Source organism: Gymnogyps californianus, chromosome 7, assembly GCF_018139145.2.
Source record: "Gymnogyps californianus isolate 813 chromosome 7, ASM1813914v2, whole genome shotgun sequence".
In the NCBI taxonomy this organism is placed as follows: Eukaryota; Metazoa; Chordata; class Aves; order Accipitriformes; family Cathartidae; genus Gymnogyps; species Gymnogyps californianus.
In genome coordinates, this window is record NC_059477.1 from 29,159,612 (window position 1) to 29,180,812 (window position 21,201).

Below are 21,201 nucleotides of genomic sequence, written 5' to 3' on the forward strand. Positions count from 1 at the left end.
CAGGCATCAGTGAATTAGCAAATTTGCTCTGTTGCAAATCAAGAGCAAAAAGCCTCATACATGTTGTGCTTGAAGTCCGCAAACTTGCTGAGCAAATTGTACAACAAGTTGTTTAACACTAAGGTTATTTAGTGATTCTCCACCTGGGTCAAGAGTCCTAGATCACTTGTTTTTCACCACAAGAGTTATGAAGGACTGGAGTCTCCCCTGACATGTGACAGGCTCCATTGCAAAGGTTCACATGTGCCAATTATTCCCAGAAAGAGGAACGGTCCCCAAAAGGTCCCCAGCCTGTTCACAATCCCAGTGAGCATTACCTGCATTGCTGCATCATTAGGCTGAGATCAACTCTCTTTCTCCATCATCTAATGATTTTGCAGTCAGTAGTGACAACATATTCTCTCAGTATCCAGTGGGAATCTTGCCATGGACTTGCAATGAGGCCAAGATTTTAAATGAAGTTGTCAGATGGGGAGGAAAGGAGGTATCGCTTTGGCTTTCTGTGAAAATGAGGCAGAGTGAATGTGATCCTGCCTTGTGCTGTAACCCCGATAGGGCCCCGCATAGCGTGAAGTGGCTTCGGAGATGCTCATATACATGCGGGAGAAAATTTGGAAGTCATGGCAAGGAACTGTTTTGTCTGAAGACCAGGTTGTAAGCACTTCGAGGCTGAATGTACAGGAGGGCATGGCAGTAAGTGAGAACATTTTGAGGCAGGGGCCTCTCAGGCATTGACCTAACTTCCTCCCCTGTCTGGGGACAGCATACTGTGACTTACACAGATCCTCAGGACTGTCTGAGCTGTACGCAAAGGCTGTCCCACCCAGAAAGCCCGGACTACTGTCCAGCCTTCCCTCTCCCTCCTCCACCTGCTCTGCACCTCTATGGATGCTATGCAAAGTTATACCCAAAGACAGTAAATGATTTGTATATACCTGATGGCCTATGTGGTTGATATGTTTGCTGTCACGGACTCAGTGATGTAGAATGATGGGTCTCAGATGGTGCAGAAGTTTACTGGTATCTGAGTGTTTACGCTGTTTTTCCTGAAGTAGCCAGAATTCATCCTATTACAGCATTTACCCTATCAGAACACAGTGTTCTTTGGCTTATTTAAATGTAAATGACATGATATTTTTATCTCTAGACTTCTGCATTCTTTATGAAGATTTCCTTTTTGTAGTTTGGATTTTTGTTTTTTGTTTTTTGTTTTTTTTTACTTTTGACTCATGTTTAGTACATTTGATAGTTTGATTTAATTTAATTTCTAATAGAAGTGTGGCTGATAATGTAATACTTGAAAAATAACTCCAAATTACTATGTATTATTAAAAAAACAAGGATTTAAAGTAGTGCCAACATAAAATACTAATATCAGGAGAAAAATATTCCTGTTTCATGCCTTTGAAGAATCAGGCCTTGTCATCTCAGTATCCATTTTATCACTCTTAAACATTTTTATTTGGTACATCTCATTTTATTATTCTTTAAGCATGTAAAAAATGAGGCCTAAAGGAAGTATATAGTGTCCTATTAAGTCAAATCCTTATATTATATTCTACAGCTTAGGTTTTGTCTTGGAAAAAAACATTTAATAAGTTTTTGTGCAATGTTAGATATTATTCATGCAGGTACAATAGGAGAAATGGTTTCTTACATAGCTTATAAGGAAAGAAGTTCACTTGTAAGCATGTAATTTCTGAGGAAAACACATTTATTATTCACTTAGTGGAAACCTGAAGGAAAATAGAAAGAAAAAAAAAAACTAGACTAGAGCTTTTGGGAAATGCTGCTCTCATCCTCCTCTCAGAGGAAATTTAAATGAAATTAGAACTAGCGTATTTTCATACAGCATTTATGAGCATGTCAATTTTGGGGGAAAATGATGATCTGTTTTGACTAATTATCAAAAAACACTTTAATTTTTACAAATATTCACAAAATTCAAGGCACCCACACTCAGAAGTACCTCTGGATAACTACCTGCTCCCTCCTCCCCGGATGACTCCACACCGTTGCTCTGCATGTCACTGCTTACTCAGGCAACTCATCACTTTTTTTGGACCATGTTAATCTTTGACCAAATCAGCTTCTGGAAAATACTCCGGTGCTAATGCAAGCAGGAAGGGCAGAAAACAGCAGCTCAGATTTAAATTGGCTAAGTTGGCCCCTTACCCAGAGCAAAACATCAAAGTCTAGTGAGCTAGCCACATGTCTTGTGAGGGCTAGAGGAGCTGGGCAGCCCCTGGAGGTAGGGAAGTCAGTCCACTATTAGTATCAAGACAGGGAAGAGGAACAGATGAGCACAGTGTAATAGAAGAGCCAAAAATGGAAAAATTATATCGATTTACAGACTCTAGTACATGATGTTTCCATTTTGGAGAAGAGATTTAAAATATCAAAGGATGGAGAAATGCTGAAATTGAGGCCCTACCCAAACAGTGACCACAACCGGTGGAAGTATGCCCTGATTGCTGCAAGCCTTGGATCCATCAGGGAGCCTTAGATTCCACCACAGAATATAAATTTCTTTGTTCTCAATAATCTTTTATTCTTTTTTCTTAAGCTTTAATTCCTACACCTGGTCTGGTTGGAAGTTTTTCCCATCTTGGTATCTCTCAGTCTTCTGAAAGTCACACCTCTTTAAAGAGGCCAATGGGCCCCCACTTTAACAGAAGTATTGAAAAGAACAAGAATCCCATGCAACGACTGGAAAAGGGAAAGGTATATGCACCATTGCATTGCACTTCTTTCACTACTTCATTTTATATAAAGATATACAAGCAAGTTACAGCTAGTTCTCAATAACTACATTCTCCCATTCACAATACACTTCTCAAGAAGAGGGAATCATGAAGTTTCTATGGAAACTTCATAATTAATAGCTCACAGTGTTAAGCCTTTTTCATTTGCAGATTTCTAAGTATTTTCCAGTGGAACTACAGGCTCCTGTAAAACAAATGCAAGCCTACTGGCCACAGTCTGACCTTTCCTAGCTACAGACCACTTAGAAATATTACATGGAAAAAACCACTGACCCGCTTCCCTCATGTCCTTGATTCCAACTCATTTAGGCTTTAGTTCAGTAAACGGCTTAGGTCCCACTGAATAAATACGCTATGTCCCATTAAATAAACATACTCAATGACTTTGGTTTTAAATATAACTCCTTATGTTAAATGTCAGCACATACTGATATGTGGTTATGGATTAGGGCATCAGCTATTAAATCCTTTAAGGCATAACTGCTGTATTTGTACCACTTTCATACCACAGTCTGCTGACACAACAGAAAAAAGAACAAAAATGGTACTGGGCATTCCTAACTTTTCTATTTATAACTGGAGTATACTTGGATGCATGAACATCTCAGATTTCTACTTCAATAAATTAAGGAGAGAATATTTATACGAAACATCACTGGAAAATTAATTACCTTTAGAGGTCCAATTAAGGTCTAAATTATTCCTGCTTGTCTGTGATATCAATGATCTTCATTTAGGTAGTAAATTTAATTTGTAATATTTAAAACCATTGTGCTGGCATTTTTTTAAATGAGATGGCTAAATGTAGAAAAAATTATAGATGCCCTGAAAAATGTGCTCATTTATAAAACTAAGCTTATTAACCTTGATTATATCCATTGCTTACATGGTACGTCCATTGTCTCACACTGAGTTCTTAGAAGATTTGTGAGAAAGAGTGAGTATGCAGGGGAAATCTTATGAATAGCTCCTGTGAGAAAGATGTCAATCTGTGGGTTTAAATCACATTGGACCCCAAGGAACCCCCACTTAGAGAGGACCATCCTCATGACAGACATTGGTAGGAATGCTCTCTTATTAGCCCCTTATTGCAGGACTACTTATTTTTAATTTCAGAAAAATGGACATAACTGCATAAATGATTTATTTGTTTTTATTCTTTTTCTCATGAAGCACCTAGTGATAGATATAGGAGAACTCAATCTTATTTTGCAGGGTTTAGTGGAAGGTTTTAGGTTTCTTTGTTTTTCCCTGCATCCAATTAAAGAGTAGATGATAGGACGCTGAATAATTGAGGAAGAGAGAAGCATTACGATGAAAAAGTGTTAGGCACTTCCAACAGCAGAGTACAGAAAATAGCAGATTTTTCTGTCCTTAAATTCTTCTTGCCATGGCAGTTTAAGTAGGAACTACAGTTTCTATTTAAGAAAATAAACTAAAAGTGTTTCAAATCCTTTGAACCATCATTGAAATGCCAGAAGATGGCCTATAATACAAATGTGAAGACATTTATTCAAGGGATCCCCAGTTCACAGCCAGATCACTTCCATAATGAGCTGTACATGATTTCTTTTTACCTTAGTAGTTGCTTTTATATATAGATTTCAATTATTTTTAACTTCAATGATTCTTTACCATAATGGGAGAGCGTTTAATCAGAAGAATATTATCCAAGTCAAATGCAGATTGCAAACCCACACTCTCCAAAACTGGAGGGTTTTCAAGGACCTCACATTCTGTTAGGCTCACCCACTTAGTTTAATCATGCAAGTAACTAATGGGGTTAGTGTAAAAGGAAAATTCAGGCTGAGTATCCAGAAGGGAAAAACAATAATCTGGACAGTGGAGATGCGCTGAGCCATGAAATTAGGCTCCCTAAGGGATGTGGAAGAAACAAGAAAATTCTAAAATGCCAGAAAGTTGCTGTGAGGCAGGGAGCTAGATAGAGGGATCTGAGATCTCAGACAGGCACCCTCTGTCTGACTCCTGGAGTGATTTAATACATTATTGTGCTTGCTCTCCTGCCACATAAGATCACCTCCAGAGCAGAATCAGAAGGTAAATGGGAGGTTTATCAACTTCAGTACCCACCCTTACTTCCTAGGTTGAACAGCTGATAAAATGGGGTTAAGCTCATGGGTCAGGCTGTCAGTTAGTGAATGTGATGTGTAGGTTCCTTCTGGATTATGTCAAGCCTTCTACGTAGTGTGGGGGAGGAGAGACAGAGGCAAGCTTAGGAAAAATAACATGTTAAACCTCCCTGGAAAGATTTGTCAGAGGACACCTGTCAGAGCTCTGACAATTTTTGGTTTTTTCCTCCATTTTTGACTCCCACAATAGCTTAAAACTACAAAAAGAATAGCAAGGGAAAAAATAGGCTGACACACACGTCTCCAGAGATAGAAAAATAAAAATAGATTTAAATAAGCCAGGCTAAATAAAATTGTTAAAGGCAAATTCACACAAATTATCTTCCACCTACTTCTGAGTTGGTCCCCCATACTTAAAGACTTTCCTCCATCCCAAGTGCTCTGGTGATGGCTAGTACAACTATTCTTGGCTCTATTTCCTTCCTTCACACACTTTATTGGGTAAGAAAAGCTGCCAAAAAGTGGGAGTTTTATGGAAGCAATCATAAAATGTTATGGGTTATGCTAAACAAATTATGTGTTACTCTACAAAAACGGCCCTCTCTTTGGGTAAAAAACAACAGCTGCCTGAAAGAGATCAGGTTACCTCGCTCAAAGCAATGATAAACCTACTATCAAGGGCTATAGCTAGCAACTGTGGAGGCTGTGGAAAGTCAACATTATTGAAGCTGCTTTCCTGACAGTCATTTCTGAAAAGCTAATAGTGATTTGACATCTTGATGTCCCAACCCGCAACGTGTATTTCCACACATAAATGAAGTCCAATGTCCTACCCTGGGATTCAGGAGACCTCAGTTCATTGCTTGTTCTTGTCCCGTAGCTGCTAGGACCTGTACTAAGACATTTTCCTTTCCAAGTTTATTACTACTTTACTAAGCAGGAACTACCCCTACTCTCCCCTCTGTATACTGTCTGGCATGATGGGGCCAATTAATCAGGACCACTACACAGTTACTATAGAAGATGCTGTTAATATTTGGGCTGCTGGGCGTTATGGGTTTTTTTTCCCTGGTTTTTTTGCTTGCTGTTGTTTTGTTTTGTGTATGTTATTCAGGTATATTGTGGGCAGTTTATAAAGCTATGGAAAGTAGTTCAATAAAGTCCAGCTCTGACAGTTAGCATAAGCCCTACCTATATCCAGCCTACCATTCTCCTAGACCATAACTATGATACTATTATGGACAGTTCTGGAGTATCATTCCTCTGAACACAATGGAATTTTAGAAATTGAAGTGAGACTTTTGCAGTATTTAAAGTACCTGGGTGCACAATCTTAAAAACTTCCATTTAGCTGGCACCAAAATTTGGAGGTGAAGTGCTTTGGTTGCCTCAAGTTCAGCTTCTCCATATGCTAAGCTAAAAAATGCTTCCGGTCTGACTCACACAAGGAATATCTAGTTCCTCAGCCCTTTGTAGTCCACGCATTAGGCATTTCTCCAAGTATCACATAGAGACACCCAATTCAGCAAATGTTGGGGCACACCTACCACACAGCAGTATACACAATATGCACCCATCTAAAGTATTCTCCAGTTACACCATGCAGCTGAAAAGGAGGGGACCTGGATTTAACTCTTCTTTTTGAGATGCAAATCCACTCTTCTTGAAAGTGCAATAACTACTAATCAACTGGCTAATGTGAGTTGGCATTTTCAATTTCTCCTGTAAAAACCTATTCCACATTGCACAAAAGACTGGAGAGAATGGGAGAGAGTGCAGCAGAGCCTGACTCCATGTTCTTGTGATAGGCGCTCACCTGGAAACAGAGAAATGTGGGTTTCTATCTTCTCTAAAAGTACTGTTTATGCATTTCATTTCATGACTAATGCAAAAGATATAAAGTTAGGAGTCCATGAAGCATTAATTAATTTATAATCATTGTTCACTGGCTTTCCTCCTCTGAGTAGAACATTTTGTGCTCTGGAATATGAATGACAAGTGCTGCTTCCCTACCCTCTCTCTGTTTCCTCTGCTTCCAATTTCACCAGATCACAAGCTCTTTTACCTACACTTAGACCTTCAGAGTGCTTCAGTGCCGGCTTGTTTCATGTTACCTTGCAAAAGCCAAGTCTGGAGAGCAAATAGTGCAATAGCATGGCAGATAAATAAAGGGAGTTTCCAAGGGCAATGCTTCTGGCAAGTGACTTTTTAAAAGCACCATAAAAAATTCACAGCTCATCTTAGCAAATTTAGTATCTACCTGTGAAGCTATTAAGCTGTAACAAGGAACATCTCTGTGGCATTCCTTCCCTTCAAGGTAATGCCTGCCATTGTTGCAAATTCTAGATGATTGAAATGATAAACATTCATAAATTCTGAAAAGCAGGATTCACCATGAAATTCCAGAGCAAAGTTATGCTTTATTTGCATGATGTAAAGTGCAGAAATACACATTGTTGTCAGGATAAACAAACAGCTCAATTTTCCAAGCCTTTTTGCCTTGCACTTATGCAACCACATCTATTCAGTGTGATAGTCTGTCCTTTTCTGGTAATTCTTTCTGGCCTCTTATAAGAAATGAAGAGAATTTTATTATCTTTGCTCACTAGTTTGTATGTGTTCCTTCATCATTAAGAGGAGGCTAGGAGTGTTACCCTCACGAAAGTCATATTTTAAGACACAGACCAAGACTTTAAGCCACTGAGTGACTGTTGAGAGTGAGTTATACTTCTGTCTCTAAAAGTTACCTTTGTAGATGAACTTGTGGTGCAAGGGCAATGTAAGGGACATGAATCCTTTAGTTTGCAGATATGAATATGATTTTGCTTTTATTGGTATAATCAGACCTTTAGCTTTTGCTGTCCATACAAGGAGTGGAGAAGCAGTAAATGAATTAATCTATTTGAAGTGTAGGAGCAAGGAAAAGTCAGGAATCATGGTACTTGCTTATAACATTCAGAAAGCCTCTATTTTATGGAATCACTCCTGTGGTGACTTTTTGCTGTTTTCTAATTACGTAGCATAAAGCAGGAGATGCTGGAGGTTCTATCTGTATTTTAAATCTGGAAAAGTTATTTTGAAATGTTCCTTTTTCTTATGTTATAGGGAAGAGATATTTCATTTTTATTATTGCCTGCTTCATTTCTGTTTCAAATTACTTGTTCTAATATGTTAGTAATTCAACAGGAGCCTATTTTGTGATGTTAAACTTTTTGTGGAGAAGGAAGACCTCAGTCCCATGAAAAATCTGTGTGGTGAGAAAAAAACTTTTGGCAACTGGAGGGAAAAGTCCTTTCCTTACTTGACATACTGCAGTGCTTGGGGCCTAGTTTCAGCCAAGACGGAAAACCTCTCTTGGTCTTCATAAAAAGATTGGGATTTATTTTTTACTGCAAAGATTCATTTTTTACCCTTTCTTTGTGGATAACATAATTAGAAACACATATATGCTCACTAATAATTTGCACACACTGGAAGAGCAGTTATATTAGTCAGTGAGCAGTCAGTTACTGGTAGGTATTCAGCTGCACTGATTATTATGTGCAATGCAACAAATCTGCAGTACCTTACAGTACCTGTACAGACAAGTCATACCGCTATTGTTTCTTTCATGGATTGGCTAGCCTTTACCAAACTTGTGAAGCCATCTGGGTAAGCAGCTAATTCTTTAACATCAATGACAGACAGAGGAAGAGAAAGTTAGGATAGAAAAATAGCTATAAATTAGCAAGCATGTGAGGTATGCAACAGAACACTGAGGCAGACATCATCTGAACATCTGTTGAAGACAACTGAACTACATCGATTTTGTCAGCTACAGGGTTGTGCTGCTTGACCCTAATGCAAACATACACATTTTTTCAACTGTTTCAGGAACTAATTTATTATTTTAAACTACTACATTTCTTCAAAACAAGAGCTGGAATGAGACATTAAAGATTTCTTGCAATGAGATATAAAACTCAGGTCTGCAAGTCCATTTTTTCTACCCACGTAAATCAAGCTTATAGTGTAAAGATCAGAGAGAAACTTGTATGGACATATTAGTCTTGGACAAACTGGACTTAAAAATAGAAGCAATAAATACAGTCCATGGAAATCAGCATTGTCTAGAAGTTTACATATTTACCCAGGATCCTGGGTACTTTTTACAGCCCAGGCTGAATGTCACACTCTTTCAGCTATACTATTATTAATATTGTGCTAACATGTGGAAAACTATCTCAAATACAACTTAACAAGCAGTCCTACATTCCTCAGAAGCAACATTAGTTAGCAGGGATTTGCGATGATAGTTTTCTTTTCAGAAATAGTTCTGAAATCTGATTAATACAGTCAGTCAGCCAGTTCTTCCTCCCCCATACACATTTTGGGTAGACTGAAGTGCTTTGCTTGATCTGAAGGAAAACTTTCCTATTCTGAACATCCATTTATTTAAAAACTGCAGTTGCAGGAATTTCTAAATATGATGTCATTTCAGAGAAACAAAACCATTTGACTTAGAAAACATTACACAAATTTGAAAAAAACTACGAAGTTTTAAAAATTATAAAGAGAAATGTTTGTTCTTTTCCAACCTTTTCCAACTTTTTCAGGCTTTTTTTTTCATGGGCAGAAATAAGTTAGCCCAACGCCTCAAGGTTAGCAACATTTACATTCAGGAATTCACACATAAAATCCATAATGACAAAGGACTGTAGCTGAAACTGTCTCTATTAAGAGGAATTTAAAACACTAAAACCATATTAACTAAATAATTCTAATTAATATTTTAGATATTCTAAAGAGACTGTGAACCTGTTACTTATTTAAACTGAGCTGGAGAAACCCCTCTAGCCAGCTCTGCCAGTGAAATCAGAAGTTAGAAGCCTAAATTCCTTTGAGGGTCCTGGGCAAAGTTTCCTAATGTTGGAGAAAATCAGATTCAGTTTCTTTAAGTGTCATGATTTTAATAATTCAATAAATGTCATAATTTATTTTTTTAAGGCATAACAAATACTAAGCAAAAGATATACTGCTCTTCCAGGACTCTTTTATACAATAATGAGTAAAAGAACTCAGAATGACACTACTCTAACACATATATCACAAATTCCCAAATAGGAATAAAAAAATTACCCCAAAAGCCTAAAAAATACACCATACACAAACAAAGCCATAATATTGCTAGCAATATGAGACAAGAGGTGCATATAAAGATTTCCTACAGTGAGACTGAAATGATCTGTTAAATATTTTACTCTAATGTCCTTTTTAACATTATTTTTTTCAGGTTTTTGCACATTTGTCAGGGCTGAATTTGTTGCATTTCAAGAGAGCCTGCGAACAGCAGTAACTGTGCTTATTCTCTTTGTTCAGTCTTGGCTCTGTTAAAAAGAAAATCTACTCCCCACTTTCCTCTCTATTAATTTCTCAGCAGCTGTGAGCAAACTTTCAATACTTTCACAATGTATAGTTTACTTGTAGAATTAGTCAAACTTTCTGGGTGGGAATGGGAGTATTAACGAAGCCTTGTGGCTGTTTCTGCAGACAGTCATAATTTGGAACAAATGCATTATTTTATTACTGAATAATGATGGAAATGGCTCATAATGCAGCACATATATTTCCATATGTGTATATGTGCTCCACATGTGAGCATATAAAACTTCTGGTATTAGAAGCCAATAACTGATAACAGAACCAAATTCTAATCCAGACAGTAATGTTCTGCCTACCTGATTTCCCCTGCATTTTGAATTTGAAATGCTGTTCTCCACTCACTGTCCATACACAATCATGTAATGTGGATATGTTCTTTTAAATGGGTGGTATTTCAATTGAAGTTAAAAGGTCATGGATATTTACTTTCAAAAAGCTTTTGTGTAGATAATCAAGCAGTAAAACCTTTATTTCCTTTCCACTATCACTCATGAGACTGGTGTGATTTAACTCTCTGAGGTCTGCAAACACTTTTGCATTTCGTAGGAAAAAAATTTCAGTTCAGCTCAGTGGAGGTAAGGAAGTTTTAAGATAAGTCTTGTTTGACCATTGAAAAGAAAGTCTGCAAATGGAGAAAATGCTAGTGTAGCCATTCAAAAGCCCCACAATGCAGTGTGTGCTGAGAAAGACCACCTAAGCGCTTTCCAGAATACTCAATTGTGGGTCCTAACATCAGAGGTTCATTGCAGCCATTTTGTGGACAAAGTTACATGAACAAACCTTAAGACAATTCAGGGCTCTAACACTCTTGTGTCTTTCACCTCCCTACTTTTTCCATCATGTTGGAATCAGACACTTCAGGTGAGTTCTCAGCTGAGAATATAAACAAGAGAGACATTCCCAGATTTTATTAACTCGTGGTGCAAATAGGATAATGACAGAAGGACTTGGGTCACTTGTCTCAGTTTATACAGAAAATCAGAGTGAAAGCTGGAAATAAACGTCTGTTTAAGTCCAAACCAGTTTATGTGGATAACCCTTGGACAGTGCAGCTTCCCACATGACCTATTTGACCGCAGTGCAAGAGAGGAAATTGTGACACTCAGTCTTCAAGCTGATACTATGCCAGAGAGTTTACTATTTGTTCATTTCAACATGTTTCTTCTTTTATTGCCTCTTCTCCTTGTTACTTGTCACAGAGACTAGGGCGTATTGCCATATGTGTGCCTTTTGAGATAGTCCCTTCAGATGACACCAGCTGCACATTAAGACAAAAGCCAGCAGCCTGTGGAAATAACTTGCACCACTGTGTTGCTTGCAATGATGAGCAAAGACCCTCAAACTCAAATGTAGCCGAGCACTGGACTCAGATGATGTCAGTTCTGAGGATACTGACCATAAATAACGAGGTTGAGGCCAGTTATTTATTCCACTTATCAAGTTTGCATTGATCAGAAGGTAAAGATTTTGAGCTCCTACCTTTCCTTACAGTGGTGTTTTAAGGAATGATCCCTGAGCCAACTATACTGATGTTTCTCAACTGCTGGGTCAGAAAAGATGATCAGAGTCATAAGGCATTGGAAATATTATTAATCTATAACAGAAAGAAAACCTCATTCCCAAAGTCTTCATATCCTTCAGGGCCAAGAGCTCTCTGTAACCTCTCATAAATACTTAGCATTTTTACCATGGACACTTTCTGTTCTCTCTTTAATAAGAAATAAATAAATCTGGAAATAAGTAGAAACAGAACTACATGATGCTCTTTTCTCCTGTTCTTTTTGTTGTGGTTTTTTTTAATTCATTGCCAGCATTTCTATGTGAAACATGAAATATTTTCCCTCCCACCTTTTTCCGTCAAATATAAATGAATACTAGTTAAAAAGGGGAAGTATAAGTAAGTAAGTAAGGGGAAGTATAAGTAAGTCCAGGCTCAGTAGTTCAGTGAAAGACAAATCTCCTACCTGTGTTGAGCAGCAGTTCTAAAATCTCCATATGCAACAGGTTAGAAGGCCAAAGACCAAAGCAAGAGGAAAAGAATCCTGAGGTTGCGAATTCTTTTTCTGTGATGGCAAAAGCCAGGCTAGCCAGGCAAAACATCGTTTGCTACATAAAAGCAACTTATTCATCTATAATGAAGAAGACGAAACAACCATAGGAACAAACAACAACAAAACCAATAAACATGCAAATTCCTAACTCTGCCTTCAAAATATATTCAATTTTAAAATCTGTTTATCCTTCAGACCAGCTGAAGAAACAGGAAAGAGAAGGAAAAAAAAAAAGTGTAATCTCTAGCTTTAAGAAATTGCTTATGGAAAAAGCTTAAGCTGATGAGACTATTGAGTGAACAAGATGATTTCATAATACAATTTGTGCCTGTTTGGTAATGACACTAAAGATGTAGAATAAAAACCAAGAACAATCATTCAGCAATTCAAGCAAAGTCAAGGCTTATGTATTTATCTTTTTAATGCTTTTTTGCTGGTGCCAGACTTCCTCCAGAAATTAGGTGGATTGAATGAAGCTGGACAGTGCAGAGTTCTGGTCTAAGAAACATTCACCACTTACATCCTCTTCCAGTGGGTGCTCAATTTTTATTCATGTTTGGAGGAAAAAATTTCTGAGGTGTTTTCAAAAGGAAGCAGTGAACCAGGCTCCAGACTGCTTTGCACCTGGGAGCTATGAAGGCACCTTGGCTGCTGCATGAGATACTAGGCAGGAGGTGAGAATCTTTAAGTATGTATTGAAATAACAACATTAGATCCAAATTGTACTTCTTAAAGTCTACAGAGAAAGTTGAGAGTCAAAGCTTTCTTTTGGCTGTTGAATGGAGTGGATCTGCTTTATGATATAGACATCTCCAAAGGGCAGAGAGAGTCAGTTTAAGCACTTTTTATTGGGTTTTTTTTTTTTGCAAATTCTGAAGTCTTTTGTGGTATGACAAATGTTTCAGTAGGAATTCACCCCATCTAAATGCAATTGGTTAATAGGCAGCCACTTTCTGCTGATTGATTAGAGAGTGAGCTGAGACATGGTGGGAGAGTCTTTTCACTGATGGTAGACACCTAGTTTAAGATGTGATGGTTCATTTTCTCTAATGCCTTTCTCTTTCTACTGACTACAACAGGAGCCTGTTTGACAGGCTCAGACTGGACATCTTTCAGGCAGACAAGATGAATCTCCCCACTCTTTGGCTCAGGCTGGAGGTGATACATCTTGTCCAGCTGTAGCCAGACCTCACTTCTCCTTTAGTTGTGCCTGCTAAGACTTGCACCTGCTAGGGAAAGCTTGCTGGGAGAAGATGAAGCCCAGATGAAGAGAGCTGAGGGAAGGATGAGCCCAGGTTTTATCACATTGCAATGGTTTGGTGTTCATTCACTGGCTGTATAAGTGAAATCTTCTCTGTGCTACTTGCATCCCTCCTCGCCTTCAGTGGCTTCACGGCGATTTTCAGAAGGGAAATTCATACCCTCTTAGACTTGGTCAATGGCTCCCAGGATTGATGCAGAAGAGAGATTGCTATTGCTATGGTCTCAGGGAAGCCCCAGGAGCACGGCTATAGGGTACTTTATAAGTCTGTCATGCTGAGGTAGAATCACAAAACTTGTCTAGATTTTCTTGTGTCTAGTAGCAGGTGACTTCTGGGCAAAACAAGCTGATACTGGAGGTATATAAAATAACATACTGGTTATCATTAGAGGCACTCAAGTGATGCCACTTAGAATCCTGAGTAAGAAAAACTGCAGCTAAGAAAAGTTGTGAGACCAATCCTTAACTATTAAGCACCAATACAGATAATAAGGGGGCAGATTATTTCTGATCTTTTCTGGGTATTCCCTGAGGCCAGCATTCCAAATTAAACTGTTTGCACTCCACGGAATATGTAGAGCCGAATCATTTGAAAGGACAGGTAGAGCGACTATCTACTTCAATATTTTATAATAGCTTTTCTATTAAAAGATAAGTAGAGAGGTCTGTGAGAAAGAATACAAAAGTAGAAATCATACAGTCCTGGTTTTTAGACCTCATTCTTCCACTGACTTTTTTTTTTTCTTTGGTTTTGGGCAAATCACTTCAATTGCACCTCTTAGTCTCTTAGTATACCTAATTATAAACTCTAAAACTCATAGAAATAAATATCTTCCTGCTTTCCTTGTTTCAAATATCAGTTACTGACTGTACAGCGCATTGAGCTTAAAATGTTAACTATTATCTTGTCATAAATACCAGATCTTAATATTGATTTGCTGAAATGGTTACTTCACAGCTGTTATAAAAGTTAGTTTTATTAGCTGACCTTATCTCTCTGCTTTTTGTTTTTGTATATTCTCTTTCAACACCTGAGATTCATTCAGTTACATTTATATTACTTCATTTCTGAGTCTGAAAGTAGTTATTCAAAAGGTAGATTATCTTTGAGTTTACTGAATAAATATGCTTAATATATTGCTGACAAGGCTTGACTCTTAAATTCCGGTTTTTAAGTTTTACATCTTACTGCAGAATTGTAGTCCTTGCAACAATCCAGCAAATACAGATCTCTGGGTGTGTTTTGCCAGACAATGTACTTTAAAAGGGGCTTATACTTAAATCTGCTATTCAGACTATGAGCAGCTTAATGGATTGTTGACAGAGAATGTAGAGCTGAAGGAGGATGTGATAATGCCAGGTGTTTTCTCACTTTTATAAAGTTTATATAACTCTTATTTTCATTTCATTCCTGGCTGTCACTTAGCACAGTGCAGCAACAATGACCTTCATAGCAAAGACTAGAATTAGCAGAGGAAAGAGGAGAAAGAAATTGTAGAATCAGAACACACATCAGAGAGAACAATATGCTTCTTGTGGCCAAAGGAGCTTAGATGTCTGCGACCAATTGCAATATGAAGCAAGTCCAGATGATGGCTTATACTTCTTTCAGTCCCCAGGCCTGCAAAGAGGCTTTTTCATGTCTATAGTTAAGAAACAACTTTGTTTTAATAACGGAAGTTATTAAGTTTGAAGTTTACTTTATGAAATTTCAGAAGACACTCTTTACAGAAGGAACAGTTGTATGGCTGGGCTAGATAGGGACACTCACAGAGAGGTAGACTGGTTTCTTGTCTTAAGTCTGCCAGAGTTGTCTTCTTGCTTTTTGTTTTCCCCCTTTGGTTTTGTGTCACTATTGCTTCAGTAGATCACTTCACAGGAAAATTCCTAAGCCAGCAGAGCCATCTTTAATCAGGAAAGGTTTATTTTGTAGATGGCTGCATCTGCATATACATCTGCATATTGCATGCTGCCACCTTCCAACACATTTGGTTCCTGTTCCCCTCCAAAGAGCCCCTGTAAGGATATAGTGGCTGAAATGCAAAGATATCGATCCACTCCTAGATTCATGCAGACTGTCCCCTCAGATGATGCCCAAGGAAAAGGCTTGTAAATTATCTGAAGAAACCCCTCACAATTATATTCTTTTTCTTTGAATAAGATAGAAGGTGAGACAAAGGAATAGAGACAATCTGCCTGTCCACCTTCCGATGACATTTGCTCTCAACAATGATTTTTAAACTTTGTGGTCATTTCTCCATGCATTTTCCAGGTTTGTTCATACTAAATCATAATTACCTGAAATTGCCACAAGAGACACTCTAATACCACGAGAAAAATTATCATCTTACCCAGCAAGAGAAAAGTAGAGTACCGCAACAGTAATACAGAAACAGTTTTTCATTGCTGCTTATTTGATTTTGGGTAAAGATGGGGAAGCATTTTTAGAAATTGATTATTGATAGGCTTTAAAGTCAGGTGAATATATTTATATATATATTTAGTGGCCATTTTGCGTTTATTTACCTCAGGTAACAAACACCTGAGAGCATATCTTGTACTCATTTTCTGCATTTTCTGTTTCTTTGGAAAGTCAAACTGACAGCTTACAGCCTGTGCAATCAAACCAGTGCCTGTTAAAAAGGGAACTGCACTATCTATACACTACCTCTGGCATGCAACAAAATGCATCCAATCCCACAAAGAATCAAAGACATTTATCACGACACTGGGAATTAATGTAATAATAAAAGTTATCAGTCACAGAAAGCTGCAAACCCACAGCTGGAAATGAGAGTTTGGTTTAAGAGAAGGAAGTTAGGTAGTTACTAAGAATGGAGCATCTCAGTCCTGGCTCCTCTTGCTTTATCTTTTTGTTCAAGTGTATTTGGATTCCAGAAAGTGGGTTCTACTAAAAAACGAGTCAGAAAGACACCACAAGGGGCAGGTTTGCAGCCATTCCAGTTGGAGAAAGGCCCTATTTATCTATCAGTTATGAAAATGGACTGAAATCTTGAGTCTTTGTACTAAAATTAGTCTGCTGTATCCAAAGTGGTCTTGAATTGACATACAGGCCCAAATTCACAACCGCTTACAGCCATGAGCAGAGTCCCTAAATTCATCGTACCTTAGGGTCACTTTCGTGGATGGGGGTCCTCTAGTGACACCAAATCAATACAAGGCACAGTGCTGGCTGCACTGTACAGCTTGTATTTAGGACTCTTCATTAGCACGGTTGTTCTGATTTCTACATTGGTCTATTGGGTTCAATTGCAGCTGGTATTATGTTGACCATTTTAACACTAGCTGGCGCTGAGAGGATGTTGAGAATTCAAGCCCATGCACATGGGTTTATAAGTATCTTTGCAGTCACAGACTGTGCTGTGTAGACATCAAGTTTTTTCTATTATCACTTTTCTCACTAAGGTTTAACTAAAGCTAACTTCTATTAATAGCCTTGTGAGCAAGCAGCACTATCTAGATATATCACTGGTAAATATGGGTGAAGATTTCACACAGTCGGGAGGTAAATTACAGGCAGCTATTTTTTTTTAAATCCTGCTAGGAGATCTGTGAGAAATTACATTTTCATTCTTGGATCTTTAGGTTATTGCAAAGAGACCTGAGAAAAGAGTGGAAAGAGGCATCTATAAATTACCTGGTTTTAGGGTAGAGTCCTTGCAGCCTGGAAGCAAGATGAAGACAAGGAAAGAAGGAATTCCAACCTTGCGGATGATTTGGAAGACAGATCAACTTGCTGACTTCATGTCAGCAGAAAACGATGCAAGACAAATGACAAATGTCTTCTTTGCTGGTAAATTCCTCATTTATTATCACTGTCTTAGCCAGTGGGAACCTCTGACTGGGAAAGCACTTCAGTGATGATTACTTGTATCTCTCTCTATATATACACAGAAATGTACCTTTCCTCTGCTCCATAGAGATGTTCTGAAGTAACTTGTAGTGAAAGACAATGTGCCCAGAATTTCCAGCTAATATTTATCCTCACTTCTACACCTTAAATGGAGTTAGGTCATTGAGATGCAAATGATATAATTCAAACATAGGTGGAATACAATAAAGATCATGAAATCTCTTGGAGATTTCAGGTATGCAACTTGTGTTGTTAGAAAGCAACTGTCTTCCTAATGTAAAATCAGCCAAAGTGCTTATGACTATATTTTCCTGGATTTCTTGATATGTTATCAAGTGCTTCTGAGTTTCCTTTTATTTGCCTTCATCCGGGTGCAGGACTCTCAGAGGCCTCAGTGAGCAGATGTGGTATTTGCAATTTTGTTCTGAACAATCTGGCTGTTTTGAAAATATTCACAGGAAAACACCAGCCACAACACCAGATGTGAATACAGCAAAGCAGCATCTTGTGTTTACATTTTAATTTCTCCAGCTAGGAAGGCTGGAGTGCTTATGCACTGGGAACACACAATACAGGCTGCATGCTCTAATAATCTATTACATTTATATGGTTCCATTCACCTCACAGTGCTCTGCAAGCCTTCTGTATAGAGGACCCACCCACTCCAAAACTGTGTCCCCCACAGGTCTGTGATACAGCAGCTGTATATTAATTCTAAATAGTAATAACCTTAGTGTAGGAGTAAAGGGTAAATGAGAGCTGCATCTAACAGCAGCTGCTGAGAGGGCTTTAAGTTGGCAGGTCTCTAGGTGCTTGCGTGTGTGTATGATTTTTACAGCTTTTGAACATCTGCAAGACTCGCTGACTTTATAGTGCTGCTGCAAACACCTCTAAATAATCAGGTCCCAGGAATCTAAATTCAAGGCACACAGAGTGGAAATCCCAGCTCATCTTTTGCTGTGGAAGTGGTATTTTTCTGTTTTGTATGTTTGAGGGAGCCAAGTAATACCAAAGCAAGAAACAAACCCATCTGGCATTGTGGCAGCCCATTTAACTCACTGCAGGCAGTAGCCAGGTAAAGGATCTGACTCTGAAATTCATGCCAGGTTTGAAGGGTGGCAGAGACGCTGCTCTTGATGACAGAAGGAAGGGATGACATTGCACAGAGCTCAGATCTCTGTATTTCCTAACAGTGGTTTCAGGATAGTGTTTAGTGTCTTCAGGATGCACAAATCTAGGAAGTAAAAACAGAAAACTCAAGTTACTGTTAATGGGATGCGGTGCAGGCAGAGGTATGTGCTAATGGACAAAGGAGCCAGGAAACAAGACTATATGCCCTGCCAGGAGGTCTCAGCAAGTTGCTGCATTTGTCCTTTTATGTTTGTGCAATTAGATGGGAGAGGATTCAGCTTCGGGGACTTACAATCAGTGTGTGGCTAGTAAAGCCAACGACAGTACAGTCAAAGATACAGAAGAGCTATTTATTCCTAAAAACCTTCTAGTAGCTGTAATAGAGACCTGGCCATGACAGTTCCTGCTCTGAAACCCAAATATACCACCAGGCTGGGAGAGGAGTAAAGCCCTCAGCAGAGGAAAGACCTATGGGAAAGAACAGAGATGTGACTACAAAGGCAGTAGCCCTGCAAAGCCACTCTCTTAAATGCTGAGCAGGCCACCAACATCCTCATTTCATCCCGCTCTGCTCCACCTCAGTCTTGAGACCAAATTTTTCCCTTTTAGTGAAGACCTCTACTGACAAGGAGGAGTAAATTGAAAACCCTTCCTCCTGATTAAATCAATGAATTCTCACTGTGGCTGTTAGAATAAATGTTCAAGGAGCCATAGAGCACTACGTCATTGAAAATAGGCCGAGTTTACATGGAATTGATTTGAGCCTGGTATTTTATGACTCCCGTGTGAACTTGATGTGGCCAAATTGGCTCTCTCCTAGGACACTTTATCAGGGAGTTATATCTTTTGTCTAATTAACGGGACTCAGCACTAAAAGACATGACTGTATAGAGGATTTAATGTGCAGGCTGCAGTGGTAAAGGAACACTTTACAATGTAATGCTACTCAAGCGAGAGGCAGTGGTGGTTTTAAGAAAACCTCTCAGGGAAAAAAAGAAAAAAAGATCCTATCCTGTTTTTCCCGATATCATATCTATGTTTGGAAACTTCCTCCCTAAATCTTTAATGAAGGCAGAATGGGGTTTGAAAAACAGCTGGAGGACATTGATCTACACATTCCAATTTGTTTATGTATAAAACTTGCATAAAGGATTAAATGTTGCTTAACAGTTTGTCTGCTTTCAGCTGCTTTCATGCCTCTGCTTTACTATAGCACCAATCCATGTCAGAAGATACCCTGGGGGGCTTTTAAATAATAAATAGGTTCCTTTGGAGGATGTCTTTTTTTTTTTAATCTAATATTAATTGGCACACGAAATGGTAATTATACCTACTCTAGAAATACACTGTGCCACTCATTCTTCCCTGGTCGATGGCATTTGCCCTGTCTCACAGTAGCTGCAGGAGCATGGGAGACCAGAACTAAGGTTGGAGAGTGACATCAGACTAAATTAAGTGCTCATGCATTTATGCATCAGCATAAAGTGATGCAAATGCATTTATAAGGTATGAATGATTTATCAGGAAGACGTTTTGATGCCTTTCTGTTGCATGTGGCTAGTATGGTGAACAAGTCAGTTCATTGACTCCAGTTCAGGATCCTGGTTCATCTGTCATTATGAAGGGACTGTTTCAAAAGCCTGAATTTTAAGTACTTTTCTTTTTCTTTTTTTTTTAGCCCACAGAGGTTGGTTCACCTCTATCAGTCTGAATGATTTGTTAAGCAAGAAATATGACTGGCTCTGCTTACAAGCTAAATGCTGAAAATGATCTTTCCAAAATAATACATTGCATTTCCCGCTCATCTAATCCTATTTTACACAGAGGCACACAAAATAGATTGGAGAGGCTGGTAATTTTAAAAGATAGGCAGCTGTCCATGCTACAGGAGGTCACAAGCACAAGCTGTGTTGAAAGAACCAAATAAGTCACCTGTCACTCAGCTCAGCAGTGGCAAAATTCTACTTCATGATGGCCTAAAATCCAAAACTTCAGCTTTTCTGCAGATGTGCCACTGATAACTGACAGCTTTCTAGCATAGCATAGGGATAAGTTTGTAGATAAGATCAAAACAGTTCCAGCAGAGATGTGAGCTTCAGTCTTGTGTTGGATATGCAAGATTTCTTATCTCCCAAGGATATATCTGTCTCCAGCATTCTTGGTTCACAAAGTGAGCCATGCCAAGTTTCACAATTGCATCCTATAACATAGAAAAGCACCATATGGTCACATTCTTTATTCTTATCCCAACTGTCATCATGACTCCAGGGTCTTTTAGGATCCAGTATCAGGCAGTAAGATCAGCAGTGTTAAAACTGAGCACTCTAGTATCTCTAATGGGATATGTCCTGGCAACACAGGTCATCCGGGCTCTTGTCATAATGATCCATCATAATTCACATCAGCACACTCCTAGAGAAACTTCCAAGGAATCAAGAACATAAAGAGTTAAAAATCCATTCATTTAGTATTCTGTGTTACCTTTCTATTGAGGACAGACAAATGTTCTTTTAGTTTATACTGCTGCTAGGAAAAGCCACAGAATACTTTAGGAGAAAGAAACCATGTCTTCTGGGAGATATTCCCCCACGTATAAATGTAAGAGAGG